General features: G+C 42.6%; 1 long non-coding RNA gene across 1 annotated transcript in view; it reads right to left on the bottom strand.

Annotated features, from left to right (window-relative positions):
• Window positions 1-17,666, bottom strand: part of LOC121865557 — a 63,966-nt gene that overhangs the window by 25,318 nt on the left and 20,982 nt on the right. The gene's annotated exons all lie outside the window — the stretch shown is intronic.

Raw genomic sequence — 17,666 nt, forward strand, 5'->3', positions numbered from 1 at the left:
ACAGGTATGTTACTAATTTATAGCTAGTCAAATGTGTTACTGAATTACAGGTATTTACGAGTATGTTATTGAATTACGAGTCACTTTGGTAATGGAGTTTGTATACAGTAAAATTGGGAGCAGCAACAGTTAAGAGAAAACACACCGCTAATGACGACACGTTTTTGTTCACTTTGTCCACGAAGGTAAAATTACCGAAATGAGCAGACAACATTCCATTAGCGATTCTCTCTTCCTCCCCTTTCTCCTTCCCACTTTTTACTTTCCTCTCCCACTCTCCCTCCCACCTACTTCTCTCCAACCTCCTTTCTCACTCACTCACTCTCCATTCCACCCCTCACTTTCTCAGTCATCCACCTCTCTCTACATCTTCCCTCCCTCCACTCTTAACTACCCTTCCTACCCCTCCCCCTCTCTCACTTCCACCTTCCCTCTCTGTTTTTAGATACCAGAGGATAGCATAACCAGCACGCACGCACGCACGCACGCACACACACACACGTCTTATGACAGCCTCCTAACCCCTCCTTCCCAGCTCACTCCAAAGAGATCAAAATAAAAGTCAACTCATTTCACTCACTACCTCCTTCAACGTTTAAGAGTCTAGACCAATGAAAACGTCTCTTGGACACTTTGTTTACCTACCAGCTATAGCGCGAACCACTCTCCTTTCTCACTCCCAAGGCCATTAAAAAATATTACCAAGCTTAGTTGATAGATCACTTGAGTGAATAGTGAAGATAAATAAAATGAAGTGGATTAAATAAATGATGGGTAGCCTCCCAAAGCTCCATAAACCAAATTTCACCCTTAAAGACGTAGACTATATATATAAGCCTATCTCTAAATAGCCCGGAAACTCAGCCACAAAGACTACTATAAAGAAAGGAGGGAGAGTCTTTGAGAGCCAAGACCCCTTTGTTGACGCTGGTGGGGCATAAGAACACTATGATGTGTTTTGGTTGAGGGGGAATATGGAAATAAAGGTCAGTGTGTTTTGGTAACATTATTATGAATGTGAGGCGGGAGGGGGGTGGAAGGGTGGGAGAGAAGGGGTGGAAGGGTGGAGAAGGAGGGGTGGAAGGTGGGAGAGGAAGGGAGAGGGGAAGGGAAGAGAGAGGGGAAGGGAAGAGCGAGAGATTTAAATCCTTCAATGTCATGATTCAGTATCAAACGTCAGCGCCATTAGAGTCAACCATATCATCAGAAGTAGTCTCAACCACTACAGTATACCAGAATAACAACCACCATGTTCAGCATTAAACACACACACACACACACGTCTAGGTACACATAGGCCCCTACAGTGTAAACAGACGTACATGAGAGACGACGTTCAAGAATCGATGATAATAATAATAATAATAATAATAATAATTTCTTACATATACAGTATATATAAGTTTCATTTGGTGTTAACATACGGTATTAATCCAAACCAAAATTTCATAAAAAATAAAAATAAAAACACCGGCTATTAATTTAGTGACGTGTTTACTCAGGCCAGCAATCCATTAAGTGATGATTTTGGCGCGGGAGCCTCACCAAATTTAACTATTTTCATATTCCTTTTGAACACCGTGATGGGTATATATTTTTCTTCTAAACTTTCACGTAAAACTATCATGGGTAATCAACTCCGTATTTAACATTTGCGTCATCCTTTCTATGTAATGTTTAGTATAGAAATAGCCCCATTTGTCGCGGTCAGCAATAATTAAGGTAACAATTATAATATTCACAATTACCTTTGAAGTTCACCTTAGTCCCACAGGATCTGGTCACACGTAAAGGAATCTGAGTCACACTGTTGAAGGTAGTGTGTCTGCGGGTTCAGTGTTTTTGGTAGCTGTACAGTCCTTCAATACCACTGCTACGAGAGAGAGAGAGAGAGAGAGAGAGAGAGAGAGAGAGAGAGAGGAATCGGTGTCCATAGCAACATTTTTATACACGTCTTCTGAAGTTAATTTCCTCTTGGGGGAGGTAGCAACTTTTGTGGTGTTGGAAGAAAGAGAGAATACCGGGTGAGATAAAAGGTAGCGCCGCGATGCTTCCTGAGCGAGATAGTTACTGTACTGGCTGGCCCTGAGTCTTACCTGTTGATACACACATGCCAGAATACCTAGACAACACCACAGCAGGTATAGGATGACACACACACACACACACACACACACACACACACACACACACACACACACACACACACACACACACACACACACACACACACACACACACACACACACACACACACACACACACACACACACACACACACACACACACACACACACACACACACACACACACACACACACACACACACACACACACACACACACACTGTCTCGTCGTAAAAAATAATAAGTAGACGATGTTCCATGAATTCCTTCTGCGTGTTGATGGGGTCACACTGCAGTGGCTGGGGGAGTGATATTGCCCATGCGTGTACAAAGACGGTAATGTTGTGTCTCGGGTACCCCAAAATAACATGGCAGGTCAGTTGTGAGGCTTTAAGATGACCCCTGGTACAAGATTTCTTCCAAGTTTATTTTACAGACACAGACCCAGACCCACACGTATACACAGACCCACACGTATACTCACACCCACCCACACATAAAGTGCCAATGAAATATAAACTGGAAATATTTCAACACATTAAACACAACAATAAAACAGTCGTATACCAAACACCCGACATAAATTCCAAAGCATATCTGGTGGCTTTTATTACACAACTACCACCATCACTATCACCCCCACCACCACCACTATCACATCCACCCCCACCCCCATCAAACTGTCTCACATTACAGGAATACATCTCCACATTTACCACAGCTTTAGAAGAGCCGGCCTGGGCTATAGGTAAACAGAGAGAAGTACACGGCTCCTGGGTTATAGTCACCGGTTGTTCGTGAGGCACTGCTGCTATTAGTCTCTTCGTGTTCGTCTCCTATCTGCCTAAGAGAGTATATTCACACAAGTATACACACGCCCCTACATTCACACATTTGTAAACACCTTCAAACACGTACACATTACAGTATATTCACAGTCGTCTATTCAATTCAATACACACACATACACACTCGTCAAGTTGTCCACATATACCTAGACACATCCACACACAAGCCTTCACCCCCCTCCCCACAAGGTCTTTACGCACGCACACACACATTCCCCCCCCCCTCCCCACAAGGTCTTTAGGCACGCACACACACACATGCCTTCACATTGGCTTACATGAGCACACACCCACACATGCGCGCGCTTGACTTGAATCTCTCTCTCATCCCCCGGTTAACTTATCATCATTAATCCTCAACACAAACGCCCTTTGCTGGATCAAACTAAACCTAGGTTATATGCTTCGTGTCCCGGTTTTGCCCCAACAGCTTACACAGCGCCAGTAACCAGTAGGGGCGATAATCCCTCCCACAACGTCGCAGATCATCGCCCATATAAGCACGTTAATACCCAGATCAGCGGGAGTTACCCATTACAATTATCGAACAACCAGGGCAGCGGATTCTTAAACGTTAGGTTATCAAGGAACAGATGGCAGGTTAGGTTAGGTTAGGTTATCAAGGAACAGATGGTAGGTTAAGTATCATTCATATTAACACCGATTTTTTTTATAGCAAACCTAAATGAACTGTTTTACTACCTGGCTATGTGGAAGAAGTGTCTTTGATGAACGAATCTTTGGGGAATATGGACTCTTAACATTCCCCCAGAGAAAGCGCGGGGCTATCTGATTCTCTCTCGGGTAGGGGGGAGGACCTTTACTAATCCCACCAAACCACCCACCTCTCTCTGGGGGCAACATCAATCACGACCACCCACCTCTCTCTGGGGGCAACAACAATCACGACCACCCACCTCTCTCTGGGGGCAACATCAATCACAACCACCCACCTTTCTCGTGGTGGTGTGGGGGGGGGGGATAATCTCTTCTTCACGATCATCCAACCACCCATCCCTCTCTCTCTCTCTGGGAGGGGGGGGGGCACCTCACACACCCCCCGGCACTACCTCTCCCTGGGATAGATCAGTCAAAATATTAGCTTAATCCCTTGAAACGAAGTAATAGACCTACATCACCTCATCCGTTCTTGTGTTAGCTCTTATCATTTAAGTTATACAGCTCCCAGGACACACCAACGACTTGATCAACAGCCGGGCAAGATAGTGATAATTACTCCCCTTCAAGCCCGGGATAAGAGAAAGACTAAACGCTTCTATTATCACCTCTCATAACGCAGAGAGGGTGGCCAAGAATAACAGCAAAATTATATGATAAATTTATTTTTCTTTTTAGTGGGGGGTGGGGAGGAAGAGTGAGGAGAGGGAGAAGGGGTGAGGGGAGAGGAGGGGAGAGGGGTGAGGGGAGAGGGGAGGGAGGAAGGGGTGGGGAGGGTGAAGGGGGAGGGAGAAGGGGTGAGGAGGGAGAGGGTGAGGGGAGGGAGGGGTGAGGGGAGGGAGGAGAGGGAGGAGAAGGTGAGGGAGGGGAGAAGGGGTGAGGAGAGGAGGAGGAGAAGGGGTGAAGAGGAGGAGGGGTGAGAAAGGGGTAACGGGAAAATCAATAAACCAATATCTGAATAAATCAAGACGGGGACCATTTTTAACACCTATGAGCTCCGACTACGCAGCAGGTCACTTTATTCCTCCCTGTGTCAGCTCCAGTGACGGCAAATGAACCAAATATATAGTTTCTCGATAGGAATCATTCTGTACTCTCACTATTTCTATGGGCTTGAGAGAGAGAGAGAGTCACTTTTTCGTGTCTTGGCTTTTGTGAGTTAATCAGAAGCTTTCTCACACTCTTCAGTCTGGTAAACCTTGGGAGAGACTCAACCCGCTGTAAACACCTTCAGGAAATTTGCTGCTTCAGGTCGTGTCATCATTTCCGCTCTTTTAATGAACTTGTTTTGACCGACAAGTGTAGTCCTGTGTCAGTTGTCTTACACTACATAACACCTACGCTGATGTGGGTCTGTACACACACACACACACACACACACACACACACACACATAAACGTACGTGTAATTTACATTTATTCAACCACTTACACTTTGTACTTCATCAGAAACCCTAACTTTAAGTACTAGATGTCACAAAAATATTCATATACACAATAATCAAAGGAGTCCAGCCTAGAGTAATGAACAGGTTCCTTAAGTGAATGTTTGTATAAAGAACCGTATAAGACTCAGCCGTAAACTTCAGATAATACGAGCAAAACAAAATTATATAACCTTCAAGTGTCGTCCTGGATGCAACATATCACAACACAACACCAAATAAATACACCCCGTAAGATAAACAGTCTACTTAGTTGGCCCAAGCAGCTCTCAGTAGACCAAACCTGGAATGAAACCTGAGCCAGTGATCTCTGCAATAGTCCCGGGTGGTAAAGGCACAGTGGGTGGCCAATTACATCCGCCAGAAGTGTAAACATGACCTTGTTGCTTGACACACCTGGAACACCAACATTCCTCGATGCGCGCGTGCACACTCACACACCTGCCACGATCACATTAATTATGGAATGCACGTGTTTACAATAAGGTCGGGTTCTCAAGATACGTACTGTATTTCCCCGTAAATGAAGGTAAGAGGAAGTATCTGACTGGTTTACTTTCGCTACAACACCAAGGTGACGCCCTAAATGCAGTCCCGATGTGGCACTGAAAATACTTTAAATTTGGCTACTTGTCCCCTTGAACCTAGTGGGAATTGTTCACACCTGGCAGGTATAGTTTTCTTGTCTCCGATACACTATTACTGCCTTCTATATACAGAGAGAGAGACAGAGAGAGAGAGAGAGAGAGACTACAGTTACCATACCCTCATTCCCATCAACTCAGCTACGGGGCCCCGTCTTCAACGCTTCGCAAATTGAGTTAATATGCAAAACACCCCCCAGACGACCTCGCCAAACCTCTGCAACATGTAAATCGTATTAATACCTAACCCATCAGTCCAACCTGGCGCCACCATTGAGGAAATTAACAGAATCTGGGGTGAGTGGTGAGTGTCGTCAAGTGTAGTGAAGATAGTGACGATGTTTATGATCTGACTGTAACATTGTCTTCGATATACTTCTTAAGGTGACTATAACTGCATCTTCATCCCCAGTTTGTGCAATGATACTATAAAACAAATATAGGCGTTATAATTATTTGCTGTGAAGTTCATGTAGCTATTATAAACTATAAGAGTGATTTAAGCGTATTTTGTCATTCACATTACGAAGGAAACATTTTTGGAGTAAAAATATTCTAGAAAACATTATAAAATATATGGTATAAATTTTTCTCTCAGTTTAGTTGCATCTCTCTCCTGAAAAAGAATTTATTTATTTATGATTCGCTTTCTCTCCTCTCTTTATTTTATTTATTTTTCTTTCACACATGTAAAAATAAAGTAAAATATATCTACATTTTGTTAACGTCACAAAGGTCAGATTTCAAGGACTCGCAATATTACCTTTTATTTGTGTGTGTGTGTGTGTGTGTGTGTTTATTTGACTGTGTATGTGCGCGCGCTCCATTCCTTTCTACTTGATCCACTGTGTACACGACTCTCTCTACACACACACACACACACGACAACGTCAGCCTCCGAGAGATACACACAGGTGGAATGTGTGAGATATTCCATTGATGTTCTAGGAATATTAAAAAAAGAGGTAGACAGCACATTCCTTCAGGGACGCCGGGGGTCTATTGTGATCAAGTTGTTATCGAAGCAATATATAACAATCTCCTGACCATGAATACACGGCCCATACAATGAGGTTTTATATATACGTGTGTAGTGAGTGTACTGAGCATTTCTACTTTTTTCCGTATCATCAGTAAATATGGAATCACTTTAGAATTACTTAAAAAAAAATGAATGATAGAATTTGATGATGAACTGGACGTGTAAAATGGACTTTGTCTCATCCCCAACATACATACGGTACAAGGTAAAACCACAAGTGGATACCTCATAACAGCAGGCTTGTTGATCAGGAACGACAGACGAGAGAACAAACCGACAAGAGAGTGATTAAATGCGTGTGATGGGTCCGTTTGTGCGTGTGTGTGTGTGTGTGAGTGTGTGGAGTGTGTGTGTGTGTGAGTGTGTGTGTGTGTGAGTGTGTGTGTGTGTGTGTGAGTGTGTGTGTGTGTGTGTGTGTGTGTGTGAGTGTGTGTGTGTGTGTGTGTGTGTTTAAGTGTGTGAGTGTGTTTCATGACATTCAAGGTGGTTCAAGGTTAATCAAGCTTAAGCCTTTGATAATATGGCGAGGTGCCTCATCACGTTGTAGTGGCCATAGCGTGACTGTTTCCATCATACCCCCCACACACACACACACAACTAAATAAGAAATGACAGAAAAAATAAATAAAAGGAAGGGGAGAGAGAATAACACGCTCAAGATAGAATAGTTCCACGGAGCTACCAGAGCAGGCGGGGCTAAACACCTGGAGGAGGATGATGATGAACACTCAGGTGAACTATCCCGGGGTTAAGAAGATAGCCAGATCGTTGTTATTGATGTTCGAGGAGGGAGACAGATTAATCCGTCTCGGTAACTGATTTAAATGGAGATTAATCAGTCTCGCAGGTGACAAAATTTCCTTACCATAATTTCTAACTCACCTGTGTGTTTACAAAGTCCCTTGATGTTCGTGTTTATGAGTCCTGAAGTTAGTAAATACCTGATGGGATTTTTTGTACTCCTCCACTTGCAGGTTTTAACTCACAGTGGCCATGGCCAACAATACTGCTATGGCCAGAATATAATGGCGTACATGTCGGTGTTATGGCCGGGTAAGTGCCTCAAGTTATTCGTCAGCACAAACTTCAAGGAACTTTATAAACCAGGTAAAAGTTTATCCACTATTCAGCCATGGAATTTCCAAAGACACCCAAACAGTTCATTGTTTACCTGGCAATTTGCAAATGACCTACAAACACTGCAGATCATACAATGTTTACAGACACATTACGGATATTAGTGAAATGGTTATGTTTGGAGCATCATACATCCACGGTGCAACAATCACAATCCCCAAAACTATCGCTCATTTATTTCAACAACACCACAAACAATCAGGAATATAAGTGAAGTGGATGATGGTTGAGGGTATTTTATTTCCATTAAGCTTCGATCACTTTCCAGTATAATCTGATTCAGGAATAGTTAAAAAAAAAAAAACGTAAATTGAAACTCTAGCTAACTGAAGAACGGTGAGGGTAGTGATGGAACAGATCAAATATGGTGAACAAAAAAAAAATAAAACGTGTGCTTCCATTACCTTACTAAAAGCTCAGTTCGTGGTTACTTATCCTTTACGATCCATGTGTGTGTGTGTGTGTGTGTGTGTACGTACATTACTCATACCCCGTCGCGGCTTGATCCCTCCACACTAGGCTGGCCGCACACCACCTCCCACACCACTAGCTATAAAACCCTTAAGCCAAAATAAAAAAAATATATACAGTGTTCTCATCTTTCCATGACCATCAAACCCTTATTTTATTCTACTATATAAAACTATACAGCTAAACAAGACCTCTTATCTAATCTAACAAAAATAACCAAAATACAGAATAAATTTTTAAGTAACACAATAGATAAGATATAGGCAAATACTTATTATCTATTTGCATTTTTGTATTCAACTTCCCATCATTTTCTTCACTATTTCATATACCTAAGATAACTCAGAGCCTGTGAACTAACCAGCTGGAGAGAGAGAGAGAGAGAGAGAGAGAGAGAGAGAGAGAGAGTAGCAATAAGTCTAGAGTTACAACTAGTATAGATACAGAATATAAACAAATACTCATGATTGCCAACACCCACATCAAGGCTTGCCACACGTCCCGATGACTCCTATACTGTCCGTCAGTTTACGTCCATTTGATTTTTCACAAGAACAGATTAATAACCCTCGAATACATTGATTTTATTTTCGTTCTCTGTTTTAAAATTCCTTCATCTGCTTACAAATGATTTTGGTATAAATGACAAAAAATATGAACTACATTAAATTAAAAAAAAATATATAACAAAAATAAAAGAGCCAATACCAACACCACGATTAGATTATACTCGTATAATATCGTTAATGTTGTTACCTGTCAACACCTTCACTAATGAGGCGACGTGTGTCCATCACTCTCGCTGCCGCCGAAGTAAACAAACACCGCGGTTCGATACTCTAAAGACGGTGAATGGCGCTCGACCCCGGGGCCAACACTAAGCCTTTCTGGAGAGCATCATACTGCGGTTTATAAGTGTTGGGTTGGTTACAATTGGATTTCGCAGACCATTCTATGTGTAGGGACAGTATGCGGGCGAGGCTGGTAACGCTCCAAACTGTATACTGTACTTCCAATTACGTTCAAGTGTTTGGCGGGGACACCCTCGTTGAGTCCCCACCTGGCTTAATCACTTCAATTTAAATTTATATACATTATTATGTTCTTTTGACTGTTCGTGGTCAGTCATCTCTCCCTTTCCTCCTCCCTCCAGTTAATTCCTACAAACCCTTTTCCTCCCTCGCCGCTTGCCATAACATGAAGCCTCCACTAGTTTAAGGAGACTCGGTATTGACTCGGTAAATATGCACTATGGCAACAATATCTGAGAGGCAGTGAGCGTCTTCCACACACACAGACTAGAGTTAGCAAAAGGTGTCATCGTCACAGGCAAAGTTTTCGACCTTACGGACTCTGTTGAAGGTGTGTAGCTGTCAATGGTTATCAGGGTCCAGACCTTTACATGAAGATTGCACCAACACAAGCCACCAACCCTGGCATTACTTTCCACCGAACAATGACACGACTGTGGAAACTACGCCAAGCGAACGTTTTCCCGCTTCCTGCCTGCCTCCAGTGATGGCCACAAGCAAACACCAGAGTTGCCAGAAAGAATTACGCTATCACTAAATGTTTTGGTAAGAGTCGAAAGCTGTCGACATCAGCTGTGAATGACATCAGATATGAAGACATGGTTGTCAGCGGCTGTCAGGAACACAACAGCTGTCAAGATACACACAAGACTTCACTCCCACCTGGGATTTACAAAGTCGTCAGGAGCGTCCGCCAAACTTATCGAGAATGTTCAACGCTTACAGGTGTTGAGGTACGTGGCAGTGTTTACCTCATTACTTGTCGTCTTAGGTGATCATTAGAGCCAGGTGTTGAGAGGCAGTGTGGCAAAAAGTGTGGTGGAGAGTGGGCGGTGGGTGGTGTGAAGTAGGCGATGGTGGGTAGTGACTGGGGGGAGGGAGTACAGTATGGGTGGTAAAGACGATAGGGGGTGCGGTAGTGGTGATAATGACAACCTGTTATATCTGGACACTTACAAATCAATATGCAAACTGCCTGGCAACTGTCATTTGGAAGATGACTCAAAACTTGAGATGGAAAACCAATACACAAGGAGACTATTAAGTGAGAGAGAGAGAGAGAGAGAGAGAGAGAGAGAGAGAGATATCCTCCCACCATCAACGCAGTTCCGATTAGTTTATTTACACGTGATGACATAATGAGGCAAGGCTTTGTTTATGTTAATGACGTCATAATTGAAGATCGGCTATGAACTAAGTTGTCTCTCAGTTCTACACGAGCGAGCGAGCGAGAGAGAGAGAGAGAGAGGGGGGGGGGGTGTGCGCGCGCGCGTTAAAAGAATGATTTTAACACTTCTCTCGACTCTAATAATTAAGACGTTAAGAGTATTTATCGATATCAACGTAAAATCCAGCCTTGCCACCTCAATCATTTATCTACTTATTTATTTATTTATTTAGTTATTTATTTATTTTGCCGGACAGTTCTACGTAGAAAAAAAAAAGATCCCTTCTCCCCCCACGAAAAATGACGACATTCATCCGGTACTCTATGGAGAAAAAATTTCCATTAATATAAAAAAATTATATTAATAATAGTTGTTCATGGTGATATATTAGTTCAGTAACAAATTCCCCTGAGATAAATAACTAGTGAATTTACCAAAGACGGACGGACGTAACAAGGAGAGACTAACGTAACAAGCAGATCAGAACTAACCATACTGAAATACGATTATGGACAAAACCAAACTACACTAAGTAATCTAAACGAAACGCAAACAAACCTTTACCATTGTATCCGCCATCTGGTTAGGCCGGAGGTTCACTTAAGTGCTCACATAACCACTTAGAGTAAAAAATGTTTCGGTTAGATTATTTTAAGAGATTCCAGGATGCAAGATTATTTTTTTAAGCGAGGTTAGGTTAGGTTAGGTTAGGTTAGGTTATCACGATCGGTGGAACAGTCAACGAAGCGAACAGCACCGGTGAGATTGGGAGATTGTGTCATTCTAAGGGTATTGTAATGGCTCAATGGTATTCTTAATGGCTCAATGGTATTCTTAATGGCTCAATGGTATTCTTAATGGTCTAATTGTATGTGTTATTGAAGGTTTAAACGTATCACATGGTGTTCTTAATACCTTCTGACATATTGCAAAGCGGGAAGTACAAACCTTAATTTTATAATAACACTTCCTTTCGTTTAATAGCAGAAATATTAATGGGAATAGCCGAGGGTAAGAGAGACAGGGGAAAACAGAGACTTGTTATGTCTAATGGCATAATGGTGCCGTGTCTGTGTTTTGGTGAACCGCCTTCGATAATTGTGTTTCGCAGCTACCCTTCGACTTTAGCACACACACACACACACCATAATGATATTGGCGGCCAGGCTTCTGAGACGACACGCCTTATCGACCTCCATTACACCTGCATCTATTTTCGTCCTCTGACCATAGTCGTTTTAAGGAGCCAGCAACCAGACTGAGACAGACAGACAGACAAAGAGAGACAGATAGGGTTGATTCAGATTTGACGTCACAGTTTCCTTCTGTGTGAGTGAATGAGTGTTTATGCCGAGAGATAGAGAAGAGATAAAGCAGAGAAAGAAGAGAATAAAACAGAAAAGAAAAAACTCATCTAAATTTCAACCTAAGACCTCCCACACTAACCCATGACAAAACACACACACACACACACACACACACACAATCATCACTCCTCTGTAATTTCCAACACCAATGGATCTCTCTGAATGGAAACCCCTATCAGAGTTTCCCAAAGTCTCCCTCCCATTCCCACTAACTCTCTTGCTCTTTGTCAATTAAATATATTACCAAGAGACACAACCTACACCCACAAACCAATCATTCACGCCTCTGCCAGCTGAGAAACATGGTGTGTGTTTTGTTCATCATCATCATCGTCATTACTATTATTATCATTATTTCTAGTATTATTAACTTGTCTAAATGTCCACCTTTTTACCAATTATCCTACCCCACCGTCCCTCTCCCCATGCCAACTCCAGTACCCAACACTTATTTAACCACTGGGCGCTGTAAGAGCCATTAGCGTGAGCCATTAACTCTTAATTGGCGTCAGACTAACAAGTCCCATGAACTTCTACAGTAAGTCTCCCTGCTGGATTCTTCCCCTCAACTGGTCATTGTTGCATTACTCTCCTCTTTCTGGTTCACACAACTGTTAAGTGGTATTAGTAATTAAGTCTTCAAGATTAGACAGTACTTCTCTAATCTTGTTCAAAAGTTATGTTTGGTGCCATAATGTACAATACTTTTGGTACATAACACCCCTATGTACCTGAACTAGTTTACAATATCACACCACCATCTTGTACAGTTCATACACTGGTACATAGCTGTTCTATATTGTACTTATAGTGGTCATTAATTTCTGTGTGTTATTGTGTTAAGTTACTCCCATATTGTACTGAACCTGATAAACCATTCCCTCCTATACTGTACTAGACTATGGGTTGATACACTATGGCACCAGAACAGAACAGAAATAACTCAATTGACGGGCAAAGCAGTCAGGAGGGAGGTCAAAGGTTAAGATTCCTTCAAAAGTTGACAAAAACTTTGGTGTTAATTTCTACAACACAAAGTAGTCAAGTTAACACACACACACAAGCCTAGAGACACTAACAAGAAAATTGGAGACGAAACTCAAAATAATGCCGACAAGAGCCCAAGTTCCTCTACGTTTCATCTTTCTACCACCCAAAGTTTTTAATTAACCCAAGGCACAGTAATTTAGGGACCTCCACCTGACACTGGGGTAATTAAAACGCGAGAATAGAGTAACATGAAGAGCTAGGAATAAACTACCGTAAATATTAAGTATTTTTATGACGATTCTCGATGGGAAAAACAATATCACTAAAATACTATAACCAGGTGAGTAAACAACAGTCATATGGAAGGGTGACATAACCAGGCACTAATGGGTGGACTGTCAAGACAAACTGAGTCATCACAGTGTACAAGTAACAGCCTATAGCCCGAACATCAATTATCCATACACTTTACATGAGCTGTCATATGGAGTGAAAGCCCCCTTGAATATTAATGGGCGTCTCGACTTAACTATTTCAATAAAAAAGCTCGACAGTCACTTATTCATCGAGGTTAAATGGAGCGAATGAGGTTAGGTGAGGTCAAAGTTACTTCGAAATGCGTCGTTACGTTAAACAGTTAGGTTAGGTTAAGTTAGACTGTTTTCTTTGTTTATGGTTAGGTTCAGTGTAAGTCAGGTAGGCGGGTAATACTTGCCTCACCTGATAGCAACTGGGACACGCTAAGCCATCGGTTAATTACAGATCAGTCATGCAAGCGTGGACAATGGCTGTAAATCGGTGGGTGGTGGTGACGACGGTGATGATGATGAGGAAAAGGATGATGATGATGATGATGATGATGATGATGATGATGATGATGAGGATGAGGAAAAGGATGATGATGATGTACCCAATATGATTGTTCACATAAAAAAAATCACAATTTAAACCACCTACCCCAAGATATGAACCCCTAATAAAAAAAAAATAAAAAAAAATCACTCGGCAAATACTAACCAAACAAATAAATTAAACAAATAACAAAAACACACACAGCACAACAACACAAGGCGGTAGAAGGAAAGAACAACAAGAGGCAGGAGGTTATAATAATCCAGAGTAGAAATAGCAATTGAAAATGACCACCAAACTCGATTACGATGTTATCAGAAGAGCTCTTGTCTGGCCTTCACGACGGTAAGTTAACCAACAGTGAGAGAGAAAAAATCCAATCAAGGAGAAAGGGTCCTAATTGCTCAAGTACTCCCTGTGTCTCTATGTCTCAGATATTCCCAGGTTAAATGTTTTTATTCACATATTGGAGATGTTAGATGCCGTCTAACTGGTTCCATTTAACTAACCTCACCTAACCAAATCAAATCAAACCTACACCCTGACCCTCTCACACCCTCACACCTCCCCCCACCCTCACCCTCGGCCTTGGACACACGTAACAAACGCCCCTTGATTAACAATAGTCACGCACAACACTAAACCATCAACATCCAGAGGCAGAAAAGAGGAAAAAAATAATAAAAAAATCCAATTCCAGTAATCTATTGAAAAGATAAATCTACGTCTGTTGGGCCTTGAGAACGACAAGATGGAATACACAAAATTTAGTATACAAGGTCGATAAATAATGAACAAATCGATTCCCATAAACAAAAAATATAAAAACGCGTTATGAACTATTAAAGCACGCACACGCACGCACGCACGCACACGCACGCACACACACACACCTCTGAAGTGATGAAAATTATTTTACGCTATTTGGTTCACGATTCACCGACTCGCTTTGACAGATATACACCGATTCATTTTTTTTCCCGATTATTTTTTTGGGGAGAGTGGAGAAGGAAAGTTTACTAGTAAAAGAATATATATGAATTTCGAAGCCAAATTTTCATTCCACCAACGGGAAAAACAGATAGACAGATACAGACAGGCATACAAAAAGAAAAGGAAGGAAGGAAGGAAGGAAGGAAGGAAGGAAGGAAGGAAGGAAGGAAGGAAGGAAGGAAAAACATATCGTAACCCCTTGAATACGACATATCAAAACCACGACTACCCCTTAAAATAGTACACGATGCTCTACACTATGAACACATATAATAATGATTTAGTCCAGTAAGGAATATATATATATATATGAATCCTTTTGGAATACGATACCACCAGCCCTAAGACCACGACATAATCAGCCCAGTGAATAGGACAGATTAACCCCCTTTGAGTGCAAGGTCTTAGTTATGATTCTCCCTTTTCGAGTGCGGTGACATACTATTCCTTGAGAGCGATGCTGTAACCTTATGAATGGGAGGAACTAGTTATTCTATAGTGGAAGATGACGTGGTAATAGTGTGTTAATGACGTCAGGAGTTCAGGGCTCTAGAGGTACAGAGTTTCAGGAATCCAGGGGTTCAAGGTTCCAGGATTCCAGGGTTTCAAGGCTCCAGCTTCAAGTCCGAAAGTAAAACGATCATCAAATTTGGAGCGTATGGAACTTTTATGTCAAGGGAATAATAACTTCAAATCAAGAAACATCATCAACTCAGAGGGAAGAGCTACAAGTCAGCACCAAACCACCAGCAGCGCCTCCATGGTACACGTCAGCGAGCCAGTGTACCGTACCACCGCACCATCAGCGCCTCCTCCAATATTTATCAAAGACACCCACACACCCACTCTCTCTATCACCGTGAAATCAAAGTGCCGGGAAAATTTAATATACAGGTGATACTTGACCTATTACCATATTCATAACCTTAGCGAGCCTCACTTCGCCTAGGCACTTAAGGTGAGCCCAACCTGGAGTAGTTGTTGTCAGGTGTATGGCCAGGTACTGTGCTAGAGAGGGTGGGGTGGTGGAGGTGCTAGTAGGGGCTGGGGTGATAGTGGTAGTAGTGGTGCTAGGAGGGGCTGGGGTGGTGGTGGTAGTGGTGAAGGTGGTGGTGAAGGTGAGGAGTGTTAGGGGCTAGGGTGGTGGCGGAAATGATGGTGGTGATAGTGGTGGTGGTGGTGGTACGCGTGTTATGCCAGCTACTGTAGGCGAAAAAGAATCACTCATCCAAACACATTACCAAAATAAACACACACAACATACACCTCTGTCCATATTAGGTCATTGCCTACCAAACGCTCAAATATTGTAAACAATTATAATGATCAAGTTGCATTTTCGCTCAAATTAATCAGTCGGGTTGTCAAATATAATTAAGGCTAATGATTAATACCAAAGGCTGTGTGTGTGTGTGTGTGTGTGTGTGTGTATACCATGTCAACATATAACTCCTGAACTTACAACATAAAACTACAGTGAAAAAAAGTTCGTTTGTGTTGGCTAGAAACATACTATACACTCCCCTCACCCACCATACACTCCCCTCACCCACCATACACTCCCCTCACCCACCATACACTCCCCTCACCCACCATACACTCCCCTCACCCACCATACACCCCCTCACCCACCATACACCCCCTCACCCACCATACACCTCACCCACCATACCCCTCACCCACCACACCACCCATACACCCCCTCACCCACCATACACTCCCCTCACCCACCATACACACCCCTCACCCACCATACACCCACCTCACCCACCCCTCACCCACCACTCCCCACTACACAACCCCACCCACCTCCCTCACCCACCATACACCCCACCACACCCCCTCACTCACCATCCCCTCACTCACCATACACTCTCACCCACCACACACCCCCTCACCCACCACACACCCCTCACCCACCATTCATTCAATGGTTCCCAAAAACAGTATCTTGCTGAATCTGAAACACTGATATCACCCTTTAATCCACCACCTAACTGAGACGACCAATAGCAATGCACTACAAGATTTACATGACAGAATTCCACCGCTGTGATTGGCTATTTCAGTGTCAACAACAACTTTCATGGATTTATGATTGTGACTCCAACTTCCGTTAACTATGTCCTGATTGATGTGTTGGTGCTCAAGTTAAGACAGTTCTCAAGAAAGAACTTCCAAGCCTCGGAATAACACTGGACCGAAGAACCACAGCAATAGAGTTTAGTGAACGTAATGAGTTAGATAAAAGTCTTAATACTAAAACATGATTATTACTATTTTGTTAATGTTATTTCTGTACCTTAGATAATAAAGTTGACACAGGTGCTTTTATATATCTTAAAACAAGAGTAATATTTGGATCAGGTGACGATTAGCCCGTCTTAACCTATCCTGACCTGACCCTCCCCCTCAGATAGTGTTAAGGTGTTTTATAATTTGTTTCAATAAGCAGGAAAGGGAAGGTAATATTCATGTGTTTCGAATATTTATCGTACGAGCCATTATAAATCCGCGACCAAAGGAGGAGAGTTACCCGAGGGAGACGAAGATAAAACACCTCAGTCCTCCCCCTTCCTCAGTAACAAATTGAATATTTTACTACAGTATCGGTGTGACTATGAAGGCTCACCGGCAGGATAACTCGCCGACAAGACAACTCACCGAGAGGACGACCCCGAGAGGAAGGCTCACCACCTCACAAAAACACACACATCCTGAGCTCGCGACATCCGATTAGCGCCCAAAGACACTCATTTTCTACCTCCTTGGGAGATAAGACGCAAAGGACGATAAAGGGCCGTGTAAATATTGTTAAGGGGTAGAGGAGAGGGGGAGAGAAGAGTAGGGGGGAAAATGGGAGAACAGAGGGA

This window comes from Homarus americanus, unplaced genomic scaffold, assembly GCF_018991925.1.
Source record: "Homarus americanus isolate GMGI-L3 unplaced genomic scaffold, GMGI_Hamer_2.0 scaffold25483, whole genome shotgun sequence".
In the NCBI taxonomy this organism is placed as follows: domain Eukaryota; kingdom Metazoa; phylum Arthropoda; class Malacostraca; order Decapoda; family Nephropidae; genus Homarus; species Homarus americanus.